The sequence below is a fragment of the Hyla sarda genome, chromosome 9 (assembly GCF_029499605.1).
Source record: "Hyla sarda isolate aHylSar1 chromosome 9, aHylSar1.hap1, whole genome shotgun sequence".
Classification (NCBI taxonomy): domain Eukaryota; kingdom Metazoa; phylum Chordata; class Amphibia; order Anura; family Hylidae; genus Hyla; species Hyla sarda.
In genome coordinates this window covers 61948455-61972545 of record NC_079197.1, presented here as the reverse complement: position 1 = coordinate 61972545, position 24091 = coordinate 61948455, and the positions used below count along the sequence as shown (strand labels likewise).

The window sequence follows — 24091 nt, the reverse complement described above, 5'->3', positions numbered from 1 at the left end:
AAAATATAAAAGAGTTATGATTTTTAGAAGGCGAGGGGGAAAAATTAAAACGTAAAAATTAAATTGGGCTGAGTCCTTAAAGGGTTAAGGGGTTAAGTTATTTGCGTTTTTATTTTATTTTTAAATCCTTATGCTTTTTACAATCCCCTGCATCCACATGCTATTTAACATATATTTGCATCTACTATTCCTAGATACAACATCTTTAACAGCATCAAGTTTGGAGTGATGTTTATTTAAATATTCAGTTAAATATAATGGGTCTATTAGAACAGCACAAAGGGATATCACTTGGACTAATACATCTGGTACTGTTGTCTCTGAGTGATCAAAGCACTCTACCTATGGAAAAGGGACATTCCTGCTAACCTTTCTGAAGTATAAAAAAAATTGATCAACCAAGGCATATTTATCCCTGATAAATACCTGTAGGTGTTTCACCTTCTGAAAACAGAAACTTTGGACTAATGTGGCTTCAAAGCGGCTTACCAATGGACATAAGGACTTGTCGTGGATGGCCATTAAGGAAGGATTGTCTCTCAGGTCGTTCATGCATGCCTGTGACCTGTGCAGAACCCGGTACTGCCCCCGGTGCCACTTCGTGGAGGAAACATTTTTGCACGTGTTTTGGCAATGCCCCTTTGAGCAGGGTCTGTTGGATGCCCTGAAACATGAGCTTAGAGACTCTGTACTCAGGAACTGCCTATCATACCATTCCATGATTTGCGGTCTGTTCCCTGGGACCCACGATGTAGAGGCCATCCAGGAGGCCTGACGCCTTATGAACTGGATGGCCGCAGGTTCATCAGGAGCCTGCTCAGAGACTATTCCATCTTGGACAGCCCGGCCGTCAATGAAGAAGAGGAATGAAGAACCCTCTCCTTCCGCCATGTCCCCCTGAAGATATAACCCAGTAGTTTGGCCCTGTGATCCACCCTCTCCCTACCCCCACACAGTCACCCACGCACCTACCCCAATCACAGATTGTATATATTTTTTTCGATTTCTTGTGCTTTTATATTACAGGATTGAGCAGAGTGTTAGAGTAGCATGCTTTGCGATGTATAGCTTAGGGAGCCTTTGCTGTGTATCATACTGTCATGCTTTGTGTGATTGTAATTTATTGTATGACTTGTACTGACCGAACGGACAATAAAGCTCTTTCAATAACCTTCCTAAAACATTGCTTCTCGGCATTTTGGCTACGATCAAGTGTAGTATCTGTTCTTATCAGTTTCATGCCAATGTCAGAGCTGGTAGAGAAGGGTGCTGCATGGTAGGGGGCAGGTGTTCCGGGGCTGGTTCTGAGGAATCAGCTCGATGGCTGCCCCGATGGGACCTGTTTCCTCCGGGTCTCGCCATGAGGCTGAGAGGGTCTAGACCCAAGGTACTTTAGTGCCTCGGGGAGTGGTGACCCTGAGGTGCCGAAACTCACTGGGAGGAAGCACCTCTTGATTACCGGCCTTCTGGCTAGGATCAGAGAATTTTTTTTATAGATCCGGCCGGATGTCCGGGCTGTATACCTGCACACATTCACTTTTTTTTTTTTCACTGTGTCACTTTTTACATGTTGTGTGTTCACAGGATTGTTAGGATGCGGTAGCCCTTCAGGGTGTCCCTCCTAGCGGTCTAGGGGAGGTGTGTGGCCATCAGGTTCCTCACCTCCCTGCAAAAACCCCGGGTACTCCTACAGGGCACCGACCATTATCGGCTCTGCAGGCATATACCTTGGCTGAAGCCAAGGGGGATGCTGGGAGCATTTGTGGTCCCTTAGTAGCTTTGGCGAAAAGGGACATTGAACCTGGAACCTCGTGGGTACCTTTTAGTCCGGAGATGAAGGGTAAGGTTTGTTGGGGGCCTCTCTCCTATCGGAGAAGGGCTTGCGATAGACCGCAGCCTTTGTGCGCGTTTCTTTTTTTGTATAACACATTTACACTTTTTCTTGCACCTTGGGTGATTCGAGAGCATGTTCCTCGGCACTTAGATAAAAACCTTCTGAAAACATCTATGCACTTTTTTTCCTATGCTGCTTTTGGCAGGCCCCTTTGGGCAGGGCTTATTGAATGCCCTGGAACTTGAACTTAGAGACTTGGTACCCAGGAACAACCTATCGTACCATTCGGTGCTTTATGGACTTTTTTCTGGGGTTCATGACAAGGAGGCCATCCAGGAGGCCTGGCACCGTATGAATTGTTTTAAGGACGCTATATGGCTGGCCAGGAATCGCCTCATCTACAACAGGGAGGACATGTCCGTCCAGGAATGCCGCAGGCTGGCTTAGAGACTATTCCATCTTGGACTGTCCGGACGTCGATAAATGCTCCTCTGCTTCGTCTACCTCCCCATACATTCGCCCAGTAGTTTGACCCCGTGATCCACCCTCCCCCTACACCAATTGATCCCACGCCCTTCCCCGATCACAGACTGTAATATGTTGTTGTTTTTCAACTTTGTTTCTTCGATATCGAGTGATGGAGCGGAGTGTTAGGGTAGCATGTGGTGCGGTGTATAGCTTAGGGAACCTGTGCTGTATATTGTACTGTCATGCTTTGTGCGATTGTAATTTATTGTACGACTTGTAATGACAACTGAATGATGAATAAAGCTCTTTCAATACCTTCTGAAATGGCATTTCTTGGCCAGCTCAGGGCCCCGAAGTGACGTCACTCGTGCATATGAACTGTATACTTCTGGACACACTGGTTGAGGATGCCACCACCCGGAGCAGTTCTTCCCAGTGGAAGAAATATAGCAGCGGGAAAACCTTGACCCAAGGAAGAAGCATTACTCTATTTCTGGAACAGAGAATACAGATGTGGGGGGAAAAAAAAGTATTTTTGACTTATATATTAATCCTAACCTTGCTACCTGAACACAGTTATCCTCCTGATTGGAATATCTATCCTGTGGGCTGTTTTGCTTGTCCGTACTCCGCTGCATATAGGAAGTAACTTTTGAATTTTTTGTTTTTTTTTACTGGAGGATGTGACAAGGTGGAAAGAAAAGGGTGTATTTCCTTGTCTCACCCTGGAGAATCTCTCACTTGCTTCTTAAGTAATGAGGCAGCAGGAAAGGGAGGTGTTTATAAGATGGAGACTCAGTCTAATATGTGCTCTCCCTTGGAAACAGTATGCTGGCTGTTAGAGGGGGAGACACATGGGCCCTGTTTAGGTAGCACGCAGCAGGCGCTGCAAGTGGTTCAAGTTTGGGTGTGAACTGGTAGTAAAACAGGTTGCAAGTGGCACGGGTTTTAACCGGATGAGGGAAGCTCACCAGTTGATAGACAGGGCATGCTGAGAGTTCTAGTCAGAGACCAGACGGTCTAGGACTTTATTTTGTTCCTGTTTATGTTTTGTTTTTACTTGCAACCTGTGGAAATAAAGCTGGCAAGGAGCCAGACTTATATGAGGAACTGTGGTCTACTGTTATTGTGAGAAACGTGTCCCGTGGCAAGTGACCAGGATGATCCCAGAGCTAATCCCTGAGACGGTTCGTCGCATTTTGGTGGAGGATGCGGGCAACACGTTGATAAGGACATCACGTTGACAAGGGCAACCCATTGCCAAGGGCAACCAACGGGCGAGTTGGAGAGGAGCCATGTTAGGAGCAACCCCCTGCAAGATTGCAAGTCGAATGAGCCCAGCAGAGGAGTTCAAGCACAGGATGGTGTCTGTGGAGGAGCGTTGCTAGGGGCAATGGATCGAGATTTTTTTTGGGGGAAAAAGGACAACATCGGCAGGCCGTTGCTTGGGGCAACCGACGTCGGCCATAACCGGTGGTCGCCAGGATGAAGCCGAGGTCCCGTGAGTTGTTGGTGGGCGGAATCCCACTGTGGGTGGACTTGGATTGTTGCCAGACTGTATATCGGATTATGCCGGAAATAACTCTCTTTGTGATGTCCCACCTGGAGCCCGGTAAGACTGTTCAAATTACCTTTGATACATGTTTTGGGGCAGTAAGCCATATGATGGAGGTATGTGCAGAACTTACAGTTGAAATTGTACTGGGCAGAGACTTTCCATAGTTCTGGCAGCTGTGGGATGCCGAGAATTCGCAAGCAAAGCTTTCGGAAGTAGTGAGGACTGGGGTGTCTCTACTGGACTGTGTGAATGGTGCTGTATATTGTGAACTCATGCAGGCTGATAATGTTTTTCTTGAAACACTTATGTTAATGTGTTCTGATGTAAGGCTAGGTTCAGACTACGGAATCTCCGGGCAGAAAATTTCCGCCCGGAGATTCCGAGTGCGGCCAGCGCTGACTAATCAGTCGGCGCTAGGACCGCGCGGACACTGCAGTCTCCAATAGACTGCAATGTGTTCCACGTGGATTTCCGCCTGAAGAAAGAGCAACCCCATTCTTCAGGCGGAAATTTCCAAGCGGATTTTCCGTTCACAAATTCTGCTTCACAAATTCCGAAGTGTGAATTTGTGAACGGAAACCCATTCACTATACAGTACATTTTAGCAAGCGGAATTTCCACCTGCAATTTCAAAGAGGAATTGCAGGTGGAATTTCCGTAGTCTGAACCCAGCCTTAAGAGTACTGTTGCCACCTCTATCAGGACAAAAGAAAACCTGTGTGAGCTGAAAATAGAAGGTAAAAAGATGATGGTTTTGTTAGATCCAAAATGTGTAATAAGTCTGGTAAAGACCGCTGTAATGTCTATACAAGCCGGTATTTGGGGTTATAAAACAGTTAATCTGTGTATTTCTACTCCCTATGGTACCATAAGTCACAAGGTTGCAATAGAGCCTACCTTAGAGTATGAAGTAGTGCTGGGGAAGGATTTTCCGTTTTTTCAGCAGTTGTGGGAAGATAGTCAGGTGACTAGAGCAGGATCACCGGATAGGCTCACAACACTTGGTTTTCACCACATAGCAGGGGACAGTAACTCAGCAGAGGATGAGGACAGGGAGTGTCAGCAGACCCTAGGTATATGTCACGTGGGAGTGTGCCAGACCACTAGGGGAGCTGAAGAACAGTCCGTGAGTCAAGTTAAAGAGGTGACTGGAATGGAAGCTACGGAGATGGCTGTGGAAAAACTCAGGAAGAGAGTACTGGTGGAGCTGGGGGCTGCGCTTATGGTCACAGACAGAGTCCAAAGTGAAGGAGATGTGTTGTCTAGACCAGAGAGGGGTTGTAACCAGGAAGGTCGAACCACTGGACCAGATATTGTTGCAGACCCAGGAGCCCTAATCGTTTTTGCCAGGCCGTGGAGAGACTGTGACAAGACAAAAGAAAAGTCTGCCAAGGAGCCGAGAAACAGTTCAGAGGAACTGTTCGGTAATCACCCTGACTCGCTGGTGCCAAGAGCCATTGAAGTTGTTTCTAGGGACAACGAACTTACCGCCAAGGGATTGCCAGTCCGACGGTAGTGTTTAGCAAGACTCTCCAGAGTTGCCAACGTGGTGGGAGAGGAAGAGTGCCAGGTGTCGGTGGCACCTGTTGTTGATGATAATAAGTTAATAACGAGACACAAGTGTCCGCAACCCCGAAAAAGGGGGAGACTTCATCTAGAGATGGAGAAGAGCTGGGTCGAGTGTCTGACAGAGGACCAGAGGATGTCTCATGGTCTAACAGCAAGAGTGAGGAGACCACTGTCAGTAAAAGGTCTCGGAAAAGACAAGCTGGCCTTGGAAAAAAAACTGGAGCAAATCCAGAATCTGGAAGAAACTCTGCAGATGGTTTCTGTGAAGTTGATGGAGAAAAAGAGGTACATTACTTGACAGAGGAGAGGTACAAATCACTTGCTGACTTTAAGAAAGAGCAAGAAGCGAGGCTTCAGCTGGAAAAAGTCATGAAGCATCACAAAAGGGAGTTTGTGGCTCTGCAGGATGAACTGTCCCGCTCCCAAGGTCTTGTGACCAGCAAGGAGAGTGAAGTGGAGAGTCTGGCCAAATGGATGTCATTCCAGGAAGAAGAAGTGAGTCTTCTACATGGTGCATATCAGGCTCTGCGGAGTGATCACAAGGCTAGGCTTGTAGCCATGGAAAAAATAGAAAAAGAGAAGAATGAAATTAAGATGGAAGTTGATGATCTTGACAGCAATCTGGAGAGTGTCTCTAAAGCTAAGAGACAACTTGAGGAGGAAGTCAAGGCGAAGAATACCCTTGCACATGCTCTTCAATCTGCTTGTCATGACAATGACTTGCTCCAAGAGCAGTATGAGGAGGCCCTGGAACAAGTTGAGACTCTGAAACATGAAAACAAGAATTTGCAACAGGAGATCTCAGATCTATCTGAACAGATTGGTGAGAGTGGAAAATCTATCAATGAGTTAGAGAAGACCAAGAAACAGTTGCTGGACAGTGAGAAATGATCTCTGCAAAGCTCAAGAGTAAGCAGCTGAAATATATAAAGCTGGAAGATGACATGGAGATATTAAGAGAGAGAGTGGAAGAGCAGAACGAAATGCGCAGAAGGTCCCACGTAGCTGCCTTGGTTTTGCTGGGAGCGCAACTCTACGAGCAGGAGGCTGTGCTGGCGGACAATGAACAGTTAAGGAAACAATTGCTGTCTTTGGAAGATACTGTCAGGGACTTGACAGAGTTACTTGACAGTGAGAGGATGACGTCCGCTAAGCTCCAGTGTAAGCAGCGGAAATATGTAAAAAAGAAAGAGAACCAGGAAGTCCTTAAAGAGAGTAGAGAGCAAGATATGGTGGAATTGGCTCAAGAAAGGCTTCTGGGGCCGAAGTTACAGGATACAGGGATGCTTTCTCTGAATTAGTGATGAGCGGCATATGCCATATTCAAATTCGCGAATATGAGGACGAATATTCGTCCCATATTCGTGGAATTCGAATATTCGTGATATTCGTGGTGTTTTTTTTCCATTGCGAAATTTTGTTATTGTGAAATTTCGCTCATCTGCGCATGCACGCTATGACATCATGCGAGAACGGAGATCATTTCCTGGACCTTTGCCAGTTGCTTTTCGCATCGCGATTTTCTGCTGCCCTGCGAAGCGAAGATGGTGGGGAGTAACTTTTCACCAAGTGAGGAAAAACTGCTGATTTGTGTAAGTAGTGTCACCACTGTTATTTCATTATATTTAACTGCAATTTAGACTAGTTTAAAAGTTATGATATAAGATCAGATAGCAGTGTTTCGCAACCATTGTGCCTCCAGCTGTTGCAAAACTACAACTCCCTGCATGCAACTCGCTGCATCCCCCCCTCTCCCCCAATGTGAATGTACAGGGTACATTCACATGGGCAGGGGCTTACAGTGTGTTTGTAGCTGAAGCAAATTTTGTGCTGCAGCTCAAACTCTCAGCAGGAAACTACTGTGAACCCCCGCCCGTGTGACTGTACCCTAAAAACACTACATTACACTAAACTAACACAAAATAAAAAGTAAAAAAAAACGGGGGGGGGGGTGTCTTGGCCATGCAGCGGTGAAGACGTGCTTTGAGTGAGCTCCCTCCCTGACCGCAGCCTTGAGGGCCCTACAGCTTTCATTAATGGTGAAACGCCGCTCCAAAAAGGGTGCCAAGAGCTCCGGAACCCCTGCTGCCCGTGGGGTTACCATCTCCACCTACTTCACCCCCCTGGGCCTGGATCCCTCGGCTCCTTCCCTGCAGGGCCCCCGGCGGGCGCCATCTTTATCTACGCAGCATCCTGCTGCCTCCGCTCCGACCCCTGCACCGCCTCCCCCTGAACAACTGAGGAGCGCGGGTGCTACCCGGAGTGAGTCTCCCTCTAACCCACCGCCTGTTGTACCTCACCTCCTGGACTCTTACACGTCGGACTGTGCGGTCCCGGTCCTGGCGTATTCCCTGGCGCCTCTGCAGCAGCGGAGTGTAATAAGCCGTCCTCCCCCTCTGTCCTCCTCTCCTGACCGGCTGCCTATGCCTGCGCTCCCTGTCCCAGTGCGCAGAACTTCGTCCCCTGCTGCACGGACCGCTGCGGGGGACGTGCCTGCCTTCTCCTGCTGGCTGTCTCCCTTGGCTGATCTGGAGGAGACAGCCGAAATGGCCGCGGTGGCGCCGCAGTCCCCCTCACCTGAGCCTGCATGTGACTCTCCTCCTCCCCAGTATGCCTCCCCCATACTGTTTGGCTCTTAGGAGGGAGCCGTTACTGACTGTGGGAGTCTTCCTCTGCCTCCACTGCCCTCCATGTTTATGGGTGCCCCCTGCACTGCTGTGGAGAGTGCCCAACTTCTGGATCCCTTTGCTCCTCCTCAATCCCCACAGCCCCAACATGCCGGGTCCCCAGCTCCCTCATGGGACTCTGTGAGTGCCTCCTTCTGGCCCCTCTCTGGTCCGGAGCCCCCTGTGGCCCCTGTGCAGTCGGTAGCCACAGGGCAGCCTACCCCTCCTGTGCACGCTGACTCCTCCAAACCATTGGGGCCTGACATAACCTTGTCCTCAACATGCCGCCTTCTCCCTCAACCCCATGTGCCTCTTCTGCCACCACCTGATGAGGCTCTGCAGACTCTAAGTGGTCACCCGGAATTGCGGGCCCTGTTATCCCTACTGCCTTCTAAACAAGATCTCTCTTCACTTGGCAACTGAACTCAAGTCTGCATGGAAGCAAGATCTCAGTGAAGTGCAGCAAGAAGTTTCTGCTTTATCTACTACTGTTCATGACCTCCAAACCTTCCGTCACTCTGTACAGATTCAAGTGGATGAGTTGCAGGAGCTTGTCACTACTCACTCTCGCCATCAACAACTCCTGCATGCTCAATTTGATTACTTGGAGAACCAAAATCGCAGGAATAACATACGCCTGTGGGGGCTCCCGGAGTCTGTAAAGCCATCGGACCGGATTCATTTGCTCACTAGCCTCTTCAATTATATCCTGGATCGGCCTTCCAAAACGCCAGTTGAGATTGACCAAGCCCACCGTGCTCTCTGGCCACAAAATTCGGACCCTCTCAAACCGCGAGATGTGATTTGCCGTATCCACGACTTCGCTCTCAAGGAATCCATCCTACAGAAAGCTAGAAACATGCGGGACTTGGACTATGAGGGGGCCCGCCTCTCTCTATTTCAGGATCCTTCTCGCCACACCCTACGCCTGAGGGCGACCCTGAAGCCGCTCCTGGCAGTTCTCCAGGCACGTAATATTCCATACCGTTGGGGCTTCCTGTTCTCTCTCTCGGTCCGTATGAAGGACAAACTAGTGACTTTGCGCCATCCCTCGGATTTACCCTTGTTCCTGCAGACTTTGGGACTTCCCCCCATGGCTCTCCCACAATAAGCTGACCTTCTGCAAGACCCCTTCAACCACCCGTCTAATGAAGCAGCTCCGGGTGTGGTTTCGGTTGTTCGCCCTCCCAATACTCCTCGCCCGCAGCGCTCCCGCAGACGACAGCCCAGCTCCACCTGCTCGGGCAGGGGTTCTCATCATTCCCCCTGGGGACTGTTCTAGGACTTAGGACTGCCTGCTCTATTGGGACCCTTCGAGACCTGATGAGTATAATGTTTCACCTGTTGCTTCTTATTTCTCACATACTGTTTATGTTATTGTTAGGTCTCCCTCAATTTAGTTGTGCTTCTCGTAGTATTGTGTGACATGCGGTCATACGGGGTCCTCTGGTTTGTGGTTTTGTTTTTACACAACTGGTGTTCCCCGTATCTCCTCTCCTCCTTCCTACGCCCCATGTAGGTTTTTGGTAGAAATTGTATCTACCAGGTATTTGCTTACCTATCTACCATTATATAGTTGCTTAGGCGCCGTATTGTTGTGCGCTTTTTTATTTCTTCCTTTTGCTGTTGTGCTTCTTCCCCCCCCCCCTTCTCCCACTCCCCCTTGTCTTCTTTCACCTCTGCCCTTTTTCTATCCCTCCACCCTCCTTTTCCCTTTTTTCTCCCTCCCTCTTTTCTTCCCTTTGTTCTCCCCTTTGTTCTCCCCTTCTCTTCCCTGACGTGACTGGAGATTGATTTTGCTCATTCCCTGGGAACACTTCTCTGTCCCCTTTGTGACCTGTCACTGATGGCGTCGCTAAGGGTTTCTTCCCTGAATGTTCAGGGATTTAACGTTCCGGGGAAGTGAGCAAAAATCCTCTATGGCTTTCACAAATGGAAGTCCCAAATAGTATGCCTGCAGGAAACACATTTGCGACAGGACCAACTGGCGGGGTTCCACAATAGATATTACCCCCTATGGTTCCACAACAGTTACCCATCGAAGAAAGTTAAGGGGGTTGCCATCTTTTTCCACAAATCTTTGGCGGTGCAGATTGTAGATACCCGTTCAGACGCTGATACGTTTTCGTCAAATGCTTAATTCAGGGCAGGGAATATACTGTGGCGTCTATGTACGCCCCTTACCAGGGTCAACGTGCCTTTCTAGATAAGGCATTGGATGACCTCAACACCTACTCGCAGGGCACGCTAATTGTATGTGGTGACTTCAATGTGGCCCTTAATCCTGCCCTCAAAACACGTCTTCGGGCATTAGTGCCCTCTTCTATGCTGCGCTGAATGGGATCAAACGTGTTCTCCATAGACAGCAGTTGTGTGATTCCTGGCGTCTTTGTCACTCAACGGACCGTGACTACACTTTTTATTCGCATGGCAGGGGAGTGTACTCGCAGCTCGATTACGTCTTTCTCTCACATCTCCTCCCCTTCTTTGGGTCGGCAGTCATCGACCCGATCCTGTACTCAGATCACGCGGCGGTCACCTGCACCCTTTTCCTGCCACACCTCCCCAAAGGGGAATTCACCTGGCGTCTCAATGAGACGCTTCTTTCTGACGTCCTCTGCCTGGCTGATCCGTGCATGCGTCTGACTCCACGTCTCCACAGACCCAATAGGAAGCTTTGAAATGTGTGCTTCGGGGTATTTTGATTGGACATGGAGCCAGACGCAAACGGGAGGCCTCTCAAAAGCTAGCTGTTCTCCTGGCCCAACTTCACCATTTGGAAGCTGACCACAAACGTTCGCAAGCTGAGGACGTCCTTAGAGACCTCCTTAGGGTGCGACGGGAAATCCAGGCTCTTATCGATTGTAAACACAATCGCTACAGACAAATTTGTACCTTGTCCCGCTACGAGTGGGGTAACAAGTCGGGTAGGCTATTGGCGCGAGTGTTATGGGATAAACGAGCGGCCCTCTATGTACCGTCTCTTCGGAGCTCGGATGGGAAACTCGAGCACCTCACGTCCAATATCTTGCAATGGTTCCACGCTTACTATGCGTAGCTGTATGACATAGCGGGCTCTGAACCTTGGCCCCAGCGGCCGGATTCGGATGTCATTTCCTTTCTGCAGCGCACTGCCCTCCCGTCGCTCCCTGCTGATGCCCTGGCAGATTTGGATAGGCCCTTTACAGCGAAGGAACTGGCGGCGGCTGACTCGAGTTCCCCCTCGGGCAAGGCCCCTGGCCCTGATGGTTACACCTCCTGATTTTATAAAACGTTCCTTCCCGAATTGCCTCCTCGCCTCCTGGCGTCATTTAATGTCATATCCCCTACCTCCTCCTTTCCTGATTCTTTTCTGGCTGCTTATATTACTGTGATCCCCAAGGAGGGGAAAGATCCCAATCTCTGTCCCAATTATCGCCCCATAACCCTTCTGAACGTTGATGCTAAACTGTATGCTAAATTATTGGCCTTGCGCATCGCTCCCCTTTTGGGCTCTCTAGTGCACCCGGACCAAGTGGGTTTTATACCATCCCTTGAGGCGAGGGATAATACTCTAAAAACTTTTTCTCTCATTCACCATGCGCAATTGACCAAGCTTCCCTGTATGATCTTATCTATTGACGCTGAAAAGGCGTTTGACCGGGTGTGCTGGAGATTCCTCAGGGGGGTTCTGCGACAGATAGGGCTTGGCCCCTTGGCCCTGAGTCGTATCCTGGCCCTGTATGGTAACCCCACCGCGTGGGTTCGCGTTAATGGCTCTCTTTCCCGCACAATAAAGATTCACAATGGTACGCGTCAAGGCTGCCCTCTCTCCCCTCTGCTTTATGTGCTGGTAATGGAACACTTAATGCAAACCATACGCCTCCACCCAGGTATACGGGGTATCCAGGTAGGGGACGTACACTTTAAATACTCTGCATTCGCCGATGATCTCCTTCTTTATGTTTCCTCCCCCTGAAACCTCCCTGACGGCACTTTTACAGGTCTTAGACAACTTTGGTGGGCTTAGTAACTTCAAAATTAATTATTCCAAAAGCATGGCATGAATGTGTCCATGGCGCCCCTTGCTGTTCAAAAACTGTGCACTTCCTTCACATTTTCCTGGCACCCCTCCTCGTTCAAATACCTGGGCGTTATGGTTCCCCGAGACCTATCTAAAATTGTAGATCTTAACCTCCTCCCCCTGATCTCTAAATTTAAAGGTGATCTGCGCAAATGGGACCGCAAGGATTTTTCTTGGCTAAGGCGCATTAATATTCTGAAGATGAATCTACTCCCCCGCTTGCTCTATCTCTTTCAAACCCTTCCCATGGTGCTATCCCGTACCTTTTTCCGCCCGCTTACTAGTTTGTTCACAAATTATATTTGGTCCAATGCCCGTCACCGCATAGCTAAGGACTCCTTGTCACGGCCTAAGTGGGACGGGGGTCTGGCCTTCCCTGACCCTTACTCCTACTACTTGGCGGCCTCTGCTGCCCGATTCTTGGACTCCTTTCATTACCATCGGGTGAAGCTGTGGGTGCAGTTGGAACGAGCCTGGTCACCGTACCCCCTTACCATGGATTCGTCCGGCATTCTGGTCTAGGACAACAATGGCCAGCATGCCTCTCATCTCCCGTACTTCCCTCCTGATGTGCCATCAACACCTGTATAAGGTAAAGCTCTTTCAGCCCTTGGGCCCGATGTTTCCCCTGACCGGTAACCCGGATTTCCCCCCGGGCCTATCTGTGAGATGCTTCCTGGGTGTGGACTCTGCAGCCCCGTTCCCGATTGTCAAGGTGCTTCAATCATCCTCTCTGACTTCCCTCCCTGTCATCTTAGGTGATCCCACTGCCTCCCCTATTCATTCTTTCCAATACATGCAACTGCAGCACTTTTATGCCACGTGGAGGACCCCAGGGGACTTCCATTGTGACCCTACTGCATTTGAACACCTCTGCCTGGCTGCAACTGCCCCAACTCACCTGATTTCCCAATAGTATACACTCTTGCACCCGCGATAGCCTGGCACGCTTCTCCCCTTTCAGAATGGGTAGGTTGCGGAACTTGGCCACACTCCGAGCGCAAAGGACTGGGAGACTTTGTTCATGTTATGTCATAAGTCCTCCATAGCAGTAGCTATTCAGGAAACTAATTATAAGCTGCTCTCCAGATGGTACATTGATTTGTACTGGCAGTGTGGCCAACCGGGTGGGACGTTGACCCACATATGGTTTTCTTGCTCCCTACTAACCCCCTTTTGGCAGGCGATATGCAGGCTGATTGCTGACATAATCGGCACGCAGCTGCAGTTTAACCCACAGGTATTGCTGCTCTCTATGCTGGAGGGTTCCCCTAGCTCCCTTAACCCCTTAAGGACTCAGGGTTTTTCCGTTTTTGCACTTTCGTTTTTTCCTCCTTACCTTTTAAAAATCATAACCCTTTCAATTTTCCACCTAAAAATCCATATTATGGCTTATTTTTTGCGTCGCCAATCCTACTTTGCAGTGACATTAGTCATTTTACCCAAAAATGCACGGCAAAACGGAAAAAAAAATCATGGTGCGACAAAATCGAAAAAAAAACGCCATTTTGTAACTTTTGGGGGCTTCCGTTTCTACGCAGTGCATATTTCAGTAAAAATTACACCTTATTATTATTCTGTAGGTCCATACGGTTAAAATGATACCCTACTTATATAGGTTTGATTTTGTCGCACTTCTGGAAAAAATCATAACTACATGCAGGAAAATTTATACGTTTAAAAATGTCATCTTCTGACCCCTATAACTTTTTTATTTTTCCACGTACATGGCGGTTTGAGGGCTCATTTTTTGCGCCGTGATCTGAAGTTTTTATCGGTATGATGTTTGTTTTGATCAGACTTTTTGATCACTTTTTATTCATTTTTTTAATGGTATAAAAAGTGACCAAAATACGCTTTTTTGGACATTGGAATTTTTTTGCGCGTACGCCATTGACCGTGCGGTTTAATTAATGATATATTTTTATAGTTCGGACATTTACGCACACGGCGATACCACATATGTTTATTTTTATTTTTTTTTACACTGTTTTATTTTTTTTATGGGAAAAGGGGGGTGATTCAAACTTTTATTAGGGAAGGGGTTAAATGACCTTTATTAACACTTTATTTTTACATTTTTTTTGCAGTGTTATAGGTCCCATAGGGACCTATAACACTGCACACACTGATCTCCTATGCTGATCACTGGCGTGTATTAACACGCCTGTGATCAGCATTATCGGCGCTTGACTGCTCCTGCCTGGATCTCAGGCACGGAGCAGTCATTCATCGATCGGACACCGAGGAGGCAGGTAAGGGCCCTCCCGGTGTCCGATCAGCTGTTCGGAACGCCACGATTTCACCGCGGAGGTCCCGAACAGCCCGACTGAGCAGCCGGGATACTTTCAGTTTCACTTTAGAAGCGGCGGTCAGCTTTGACCGCCGCTTCTAAAGGGTTAATACCGCACATCGCCGCGATCGGCGATGTGTGGTATTAGCCGCGGGTCCCGGCCGTTGATGATCGGGTCCCGGCCGAAGCGATATGATGCAGGATCGCGGCGCGATCCCGCTTCATATCGCGGGAGCCGGCGCAGGACGTAAATATACGTCCTGCGTCGTTAAGGGGTCAAAAAGAATCTTGCGAGTTTGCTGCTGGCGGCGGCTAGGCGGGTGATACCCAGACGCTGGAAATCTACTTCCCCTCCCACAGTGACAGACTGGCTGAAAGAGGTCTTGTATATTCAGGGGTTGGAGAAGAGTTTGGCGTAATTGAATGGTACCTCTGATAAGTTCTTGGTGCTCTGGCGGCGTTGGCTGGACTTCCTCTTTACTCCCCAGTTTCTGCAATATGGCCTCTCCTCACCCTCGATACCCCCTTCTTAACTCTTAACTGCACTTTTTACTCTTCTCCTTTTCTTGGCGACACTCTCCTGCCCCTCCTCTCCCCCCTTCTTGCTCCCCTTTCCTGTTCTCCTCCTCTCCCCTTCCTCCCTGTTCTGGATTCTCCTTAAGATCTTTTCTAGTTAGATTCGTTTCAAATTATTACTTTTTGTTCTTGCTTATGGTCTAGCGGTTTCTACACGACGACTGTTATTGTAGGATATCTCCTCTCCTGCGTGAGGTGGCCTACTTGCTGATGCCCTTATGCTCCTTTTTGAGTACTTGACCGTCGACATTTACATTTTGTGCACTTTATTTTTCTGTGTATTTCTAAACTGTTCGTTTAATAAAGCGTTGAATTTGAAAAAAAATTGTAAAAAAAACACTACATATACACATACCCCTACACAGCCCCCCTCCCCAACAAAAATGAAAAACGTCTGGTACGGCACTATTTCCTAAACGGAGCCTCCAGCTGTTGCAAAACAACTCCCCAGTATTACCGGACAGCCATTGACTGTCCAGGCGTGCTGGGAGTTTAGCAACAGCTGGAGACACCCTGTTTGGGAATCACTAGCGTACAATACCCCTATGTCCACCCCTATGCAATTCCCTAATTTAGTCCTCAAATGCGCATGGCGCTCTCACTTTGGAGCACTGTGTTATCTGTGGTATTACATAGGACTGCAGGTCACATCTACTACATTATCTGTACTCAGAGAGTTATCACGGTGTTATCTGTAGTGTTACATAGGACTGCAGGTCACATCTACTACATTATCTGTACTCAGAGAGTTATCACTGTGTTATCTGTGATATTACATAGGACTGCAGGTCACATCTACTACATTATCTGTATTCAGAGAGTTATCACTGTGTTATCTGTGGTATTACATAGGACTGCAGGTCACATCTACTACATTATCTGTACTCAGAGAGTTATCACGGTGTTATCTGTAGTGTTACATAGGACTGCAGGTCACATCTACTACATTATCTGTACTCAGAGAGTTATCACTGTGTTATCTGTGGTGTTACATAGGACTGCAGGTCACACTTGATGGACGTATGTCTTTTTTCAACCATACTAACTATGTAACTATGTAACATCTACTACATTATCTGTACTCAGAGAGTTATCACGGTGTTATCTGTAGTGTTACATAGGACTGCAGGTCACATGTTTTACATTATCTGTACTCAGAGAGTTATCACTTTGTTATCTGTGGTGTTACATAGGACTGCAGGTCACATCTACTACATTGTCTGTACTTAGAGAGTTATCACTGTGTTATATGTGGTGTTACATAGGACTGCAGGTCACATCTACAACATTATCTGTACTCAGAGAGTTATCTGTGGTGCTTCTTCTGTTTAAAAAAAAACAAGTGGGTTATCTTCTTTTAAAAAAGCAATTGGTTGTCACAGGATACAAGGCACAAAGGATGCAAGCAAAAGGACAGAAACACTCTCCTCTCTAAACCACCATGTGAATCTGCAAAGGAATGCTGGTGAGGAGTGATGTTATATACTGGTCATGCCAGCAAGTTTCTATTGGTTGCTAGGGACGTTGCTAAGCTCTGACAACTGTGCTTGCAGAACTCTCATTGGCTCACAGGCATAAGTAGGGCAGAATTTCAAAGAATATAACCTTTCGCCTCACAGTCTCATCCCTGGGTCTTTAATGAAATGACACAAGCATTGCATTTATCACGCAAAGGAGATCCCTCCAATGTGCTCAGTTTTTAAAACAGTTTGAAAAAAAGACGAATATTCATAATAGCAAATTTTTTGTGCGAAATTCGTAATATTTGCGAATTTGCGAATATACGATATTCGCTGCGAATATTCGAAATGCGAATATTCGTGAGCAACACTACTCTGAATGCCAAAAAGTCCTCTAAAGCTAAGATTGAGGTGAAGCCCTGTAAGAAGTCCCCTGAAGCTAGGACTGAGCTGAAACCTGGTGGGAAATCCTCTGAAGTGGAGACTAAGGAGATGTCAGGCGGGAAATCCTCTGAACCTGAGCAGACCAAAAATTCTGAAGCAAAACAGAAGTAGAAGCTGTTTCTACACAAGAACCTGAAGAAGCCAAAGACTCTGAAGCCAAACCTGAGGAAACTGAAGAAAAAGCTGGAGAATCTCTCACCTGCTTCTTAAGTAATGAGGCAACAGAGAAGGAAGGTGTCTAATCTGTGCTCTCCCTTGGAAACAGTATGCTGGCTGTTAGAGGGGGAGACACACGGGCCCTGTTTAGGTAACACGCAGCAGGCGCTGCGAGTGGTCCAAGTTCAGGTGTGAACTGGTAGTAAAACAGGTTGCAGGTGGTACGGGTTTTAACTGGATGAGGGAAACTCGCCAGTTGATAGACAGGGCATGCTGAGAGTTATAGTCAGCGACCAGACGGTCTAGGACTTTATTTTGTTCCTGTTTATGTTTTGTTTTTACCTGCAACCTGTGGACATAAAGCTGACAAGGAGCCAGACTTGTTTGTACCCCATAATTGTAAGCGCTGCAGAATCTGTAGGCGCTATATAAAATAAATAAATAACTGTGATCTGCTGTGTTATTGTGAGGAACATGTTCCATAGCAAGTGACCAGGACGATCCCAGAGCTAAGCCCTGAGACGGTTCGTCACAAGGATAAATACCTAGTGTTACAACATCACTACCATTAAGGATTTATGATTTTCTTTGCACAGCTTATTTTATTGCACCATTAAGGTATAGGAGGACTATAAGGAGGACTATAAGTCCCAGCAAGCACTTAGGTACACTATTGTTTTTCACTTAGTAACATAGTAACATAGTTCATGAGGTTGGAAAAAGACCAGTGTCCATCAAGTTGAACCTATATCCCTAATGAGTCCATACTGAAGTGATCCAGAGGAAGGCAAAAAAAAACCTCATACTAGAGGTAAAAATTCCTTCCCGACTCCAAATATGGCAGTCAGAATATATCCCTGGATCAACCTTCTGTCCCTATAAATCTACTCTCCAAAAATGCATCCAGGCCCTTTTTGAACTCTTTTACTGAGTTCACAATGACCACCTCCTCTGGCAGAGAGTTCCATAGTCTCACTGCTCTTACAGTAAAGAATCCCTGTCTTTTCTCATGACATAGAGGACGCCCCCTTGTTATATACAGTATACAGCCCTGGGCATAAATAGATCATGAGAGAGATCTCTGTACAGTCCCCTGATATATTTATGCATAGTTATTAGGTCGCCCCTAAGTCTCCTTTTTTCTAAACTGAATAACCCTAATTGTGATAATCTTTCTGGGTACTGTAGTCCTTCCATTCCCCGTATTACTCTTGTTGCCCGTCTTTGAACCCTCTCCAGCTCCACTATATCGTTGTGTACACTGGCGCCCAGTACTGTACACATTATTCCATGTGTGGTCTGAATAGTGATTTGTACAGCGGTAGAATTATTTCCTTGTCGTGGGCATCTATGCCCCTATTGGTGCACCCCATGATTTTATTTGCCTTGGCAGCAGCTGCCCGACACTGATCACTACAGCTAAATTTACTGTTAACCCCTTAACCCCTTAACCTGTTCAGGACCCAGGGCATCATTTTACGCCCCGGTGCCCTGGTACTTACGCCCTGGCGGTTTCCGCTCCCTGCCGCGCGCCGGGCAGAGATCAGAAGCGGATGCCTGCTGAAATCCTTCAGCAGGCATCCAGGGCAAACGCAGAGGGGGGCCGTGTAGGCCCCCCATGTCGGCGATCGCCGCAAATCGCAAGGGAAATCGCCCTTGCGATCTGCGGCGATACCGGGCTGATCGGGTCTCTGGGACCCGACCGCCCGGTAATTTTGCATGATCCCGGCTGTCACAGACAGCCAGGACCATGCTTACGTATCCCCTGCGATCTGTCAGTTATTTAACTGACCAATCGCAGGGGGGGGTTACTTCCTCCCGCCCTGCCCGGCCCCTGGAAGTCCGGAGAGGACGGGAGGAAGACCGGAGGATGCGGCGGGGGACGGGGGAGTGCTGGGGACCTGCCCCGGTACTTACCTCTTCCCTGAAGACTCGGATCCCGGCGATGAAGACGGCGGCGGCGGCGACAGGTGAGTTCCTCTTCAGCCGCGGTCGGGCCCTTTACAGCAATGCACGTCGCAGTAAAGCGACATGCATTGCTGTATTGGGACCCTGTATACTGCAACTCCCAGCATGCCCAGACAGCCCTTGGCATCTGGGCATGCTGGGAGTTGCAGTTTTGCAACATCTGGAGGTCCACAGTTTGGAGACCACTGTGCCCTTCCAGATGTTGCAAAACTACACATCCTCAGCATGCCCTTACTGTCCAGGCATGCTGGGAGTTGTAGTTCTGTAACATCTGGCCCTTCAGATGTTGCAGAACTACAACTCCCAGCATGCCTGGACAGTTTTGGCATATTGGGAGTTGTAGTTTTGCAACATCTGGAAGGGCACAGATTGGGAACCACTGTATTAGTGGTCTGCAAACTGTAGTCCTCCAGATGTTGCAAAACTACAACTCCAAGCATGCTGGGAGTTGTAGTTCGGCAACATCTGGCTCTAAAGTTGTTGCCGAACTACTACTTCCAGCATTCCTGAGAATGTTTGGGAGTAGTGGTTTTGCAACAACTGGCGGCACACTGGTTGGGAAACATTGTCTGTTTCCTAACTCAGTGTTTCCCAACCCGTGTGCCTCCAGCTGTTGCAAAACTATAACTACCAGCATGCACTGAAAGACTGTACATGCTGGGAGTTGTAGTTTTGCAACAGCTGGAGATCCCCCCCCCCCCCCTATGAATGTACAGGGTACATTCACATGGGCAGGGGCTTACAGTGAGTATCAGGCTGCAAGTTTGCGATGCAGCAAACTTTGCGCAGCAGCTCAAACTCGCAGCGGGAAACTCGCTGTAATCCCCCGCCCATGTGACTGTACCCTAAAAACACTACACTAACACAAAATAAAATGTAAAAAACACTACATATACACATACCCCTACACAGCCCCCCTCCCCAATAAAAATGAAAAACGTCTGGTACGCCACTGTTTCCAAAATGGAGCCTCCAGCTGTTGCAAAACAACAACTCCCAGTATTGCCGGACAGCCGTTGACTGTCCAAGCATGCTGGGAGTTTTGCAACAGCTGGAGGCACCCTGTTTGGGAATCACTGGCGTAGAATACCCCTATGTCCACCCCTATGCAAATCCCTAATTCAGGCCTCAAATGCACATGGCGCTCTCTCACTTCGGAGCCCTGTCGTATTTCGAGGCAACAGTTTAGGGCCACATATGGGGTATTGCCGTACTCGGGAGAAATTGCCTAACAAATTTTGGGGGGCTTTTTCTCCTTTCACCCCTTATGAAAAGGTGAAGTTGGGGTCTACACCAGCATGTTAGTGTAAAAAATAAATTTTTTATACTAACATGCTGGTGTTGCCCTATACTTTTCATTTTGACAAGAGGTAAAACGGAAAAAAAAAGCCCCCCAAAATTTGTAATGCAATTTCTCCTCACTACGGAGATACTCCATATGTGGGCACAAAGTGCTCTGGGGGCGCACAACAAGGCCCAGAAGGGAGAGTGCACCGTGTACATTTGAGGTGATTTGCACAGGGGTGGCTGATTGTTAAAGCGGTTTTGACAAACGCAAAAAAACAAAAAAAAAACACGTGACCCCATTTCGGAAACTACACCCCTCACGGAATGTAATGAGGGGTGCAGTGAGAATTTACACCCCACTGGTGTCTGACAGAGCTTTGGAACAGTGGGCTGTGCAAATAAAACATTTTGTACAGCCCACTGTTTCAAAGATCTGACAGACACCAGTGGGTTGTAAATGCTCACTGTACCCCTTGTTACATTACTCAAGGGGTCTAGTTTCCAAAATGGTATGCCATGGGGGGTTATTTTGCTGTCCTGGCACCATAGGGGCTTCCTAAATTTGACATGCCCCCGAGCAAAATTTGCTCTCAAAAAGCCAAATATGACTCCTTCTCTTCTGAGCATTGTAGTTCGCCCGTAGTGCACTTCAGGTCAACTTATGGGGTACCTCCATACTCAGAAGAGATGGGGTTACAAATTTTGGGGGGTATTTTCTGCTATTAACCCTTGCAAAAATTTGAAATTTGGGGGGAAACACACATTTTAGTGAAAAAAATTATATATTTTTTTACACATGCAAAAGTCGTGAAACACCTGTGGGGTATTAAGGCTCACTTTATTCCTTGTTACGTTACTCAAGGGGTCTAGTTTCCAAAATGGTATGCCATGTGTTTTTTTTTTGCTGTGCTGGCACCATAGGGGCTTCCTAAATGCAACATGCCCCCCAAAAACCATTTCAGAAAAACGTACTCTCCAAAATCCCCTTGTCGTTCCTTCGCTTCTGAGCCCTCTACTGCGCTCGCCGAACACTTTACATAGACATATGAGGTATGTGCTTACTCAAGAGAAATTGGGCTACAAAAATAACAATCCATTTTCTCCTTTTACCCCTTGTAAAAATTCAAAAATTTGGTCTACAAGAACATGCGAGTGTAAAAAATGAAGATTGTGAATTTTCTCTTTCACTTTGCTGATTTTCCTGTGAAACACCTAAAGGGTTAAAATGCTGACTGCATGTAATTTTGAATACTTTGGGGGGTGCAGTTTTTATAATGGGGTCATTTATGGGGTATTTCTAAGATGAAGACCCTTCAAATCCACTGCAAACCTGAACTGGTCCCTGAAAAATTGTGATTTAGGAAATTTTGAGAAAAATTGGAAAATTGCTGCTGAACTTTGAAGCCCTCTGGTGTCTTCCAAAAGTAAAAACACGTCAATTTTATGATGCAAACATAAAGTAGACATATTGTATATGTGAATAAAAAAAATATTTGGAATATCCATTCTCCTTACAAGCAGAGAGCTTCAAAGTTAGAAAAATGCAAAATTTACAAATTTTTCATCAAATTTTGGGATTTTTCACCAAGAAAGGATGCAAGTTACCACAAAATGTTACCACTATGTTAAAGTAGAATGTGTCACGAAAAAACAATCTCGGAATCAGAATGATAACTAAAAGTATTCCAGAGTTATTAATGTTTAAAGTGACAGTGGTCAGATGTGCAAAAAATGGCCGGGTCCTAAGGTGTAAAATGGCTGGGTCCTTAAGGGGATAAGGACCCAGGGCGTACCTGCAAGCCCGTGGGACGGGCAGGGACTGGAGCGGGATGCCTGCTGAAAACATTTAGCAGGCATCCTGGGACAATGCCTGGGGGGTCCTGAGATCGTCGATTTGCGGTGATTCTAGGCTGATCGGGTCTCTGGTGACCCGATAGCCCGGAAAATAGGCATGATCGGAGCTGTCAGAGACAGTTTCGACCATCCTGAAGGATAGGAGCGAGGTGGCAGGAGTGCCACCTCCTCCTATCCCCTGCGATTGGCCGGTCAAGACTGACCGGCGAATTGCAGGGCAGGGGCGGGGGTGAAAGTTTAGATCCCCTGCTCTGCCCACCCCTAGAAGTCCGGGCAGAGCGGGGGAAGATGGCAGTGGGGCAGTTGATGAAGGGGAACCTTGGGAGCAGATACCTCGGGAGCACGCGGGGACCGGCGAGTGGAGCAGGCAGCGGGGAGGACCGGCAGGCAAGTGGAGGCAGCAGTGGCAGTGTGGATCGGTGTAAAGGGATCTTCACTGCTGCTTCTAGGACTTTCAAAAATACAACTCCCAGCATGCCCAGACAGCCTTTGGCTGTCTGGGCATGCTTAGAGTTGTAGTTTTGCAACAACTGGAGGGCCACAGTTTGGAGACCACTGTGCAGTGGTCTCCAAACTGTGGCCCTTCCAGATGTTGCAAAACTACAATTCACAGCATAGCCAGACAGTCCAGGCATGCTAGGAGTTGTAGTTCTGTAACATCTGGCCCTTCAGATGTTGCCGAACTACAACTCCTAGCATGCTTGGGCAGTCTGAGCATGCTTGGAGTTGAAGTTTTGCAACATCTGGAGGGCTACAGTTTGTGGACTCTAAACTGTTCTCCTCCAGTTGTTGTATAACTACAACTCCTAACATGCTCTTCGAGCATGCTGGGAGTTGTAGTTTTGCAACGACTGGAGGCACACTGGTTAGAAAACATTGCCTGTTTCCTAATGCAGTGTTTCCCAACCCGTGTGCATCCAGCTGTTGCAAAACTATAACTCCCAGCATGCACTGACAGACCATGCATGCTGGGAGTTGTAGTTTTGCAACAGCTGGAGGCACACGGGTTGCGAAACACTGAGTTAAGTAGCAAACTCTCCGTGTTTTGCAGCCAGTGTGCCTCCAGCTGTTGCATTACTACAACCCCCAGCATGCACACACAGCCAAAGGGCATGATGGGAGTTTCAGTAGGTATGCCTCCAGCTGTTGCATAACTACAACTACCAGCATGCCATTTGGCTGTCAGTACATGCTGAGAGTTGTAGTTTTTGCAACAGCTGAAGGCACACTGGTTGCGAAACACTGAGAGTTTGTAACCTAACTCAGTGTTTTTCGCAACCAGTGTGCCTCCAGCTGTTGCAAACTACAACCCCCAGCATGCACTGATAGACAGTACATGCTTGGAGTTGTAGTTTTGCCACAGCTGGAGGCACACTGGTTGGGAAACACTGAGTTATGTAACAAACTCTGTGTTTTGCTACCAGTGTTCCTCCAGCTGTTGCATAACTACAACCCCCAGCATGCACGGAGAGCCAAAGGGCATGCTGTGAGTTTTGCAACAGCTGGAGGTTTGCCCTGCCTGCTCCCATGTGAATGTACAGGGTACATTCACACAGGCGGGGGTTTACAGTGAGTTTCTCACTGCAAGTTTGAGATGCAGCTAATTTTCTGCTGCAGCTCAAACTCCCAGCGGTAAACTCGCTGTGAACTCCCGCCCCTTGTGCATGTACCCTAAAAACACTACACTACACTACACCTAAACAAAATAAAAAGTAAAAAAACACTACATATGCACATACCCCTACAAAGTCCCCTCCTCCCAATAAAAATGAAAAACATCTGGTACGGCACTGTTACAAAAACAGAGCCTCAAGCTGTAGCAAAACAACAACTCCCAGTATTGCCGGACAGCCATTGACTGTCAAGGCATGCTGGGAGTTTTGAAACAGCTGGAG

The 24091-nt window shown here is 47.8% G+C and overlaps 1 protein-coding gene and 1 pseudogene across 4 annotated transcripts in view; both read left to right on the top strand.

The window, feature by feature from the left end:
* LOC130291529 (BTB/POZ domain-containing protein KCTD12-like) overlaps nt 1-24091 on the top strand; it is a 602472-nt gene that overhangs the window by 561138 nt on the left and 17243 nt on the right. The gene's annotated exons all lie outside the window — the stretch shown is intronic.
* Nucleotides 1183-1344, top strand: LOC130292146 (U2 spliceosomal RNA; annotated as a pseudogene).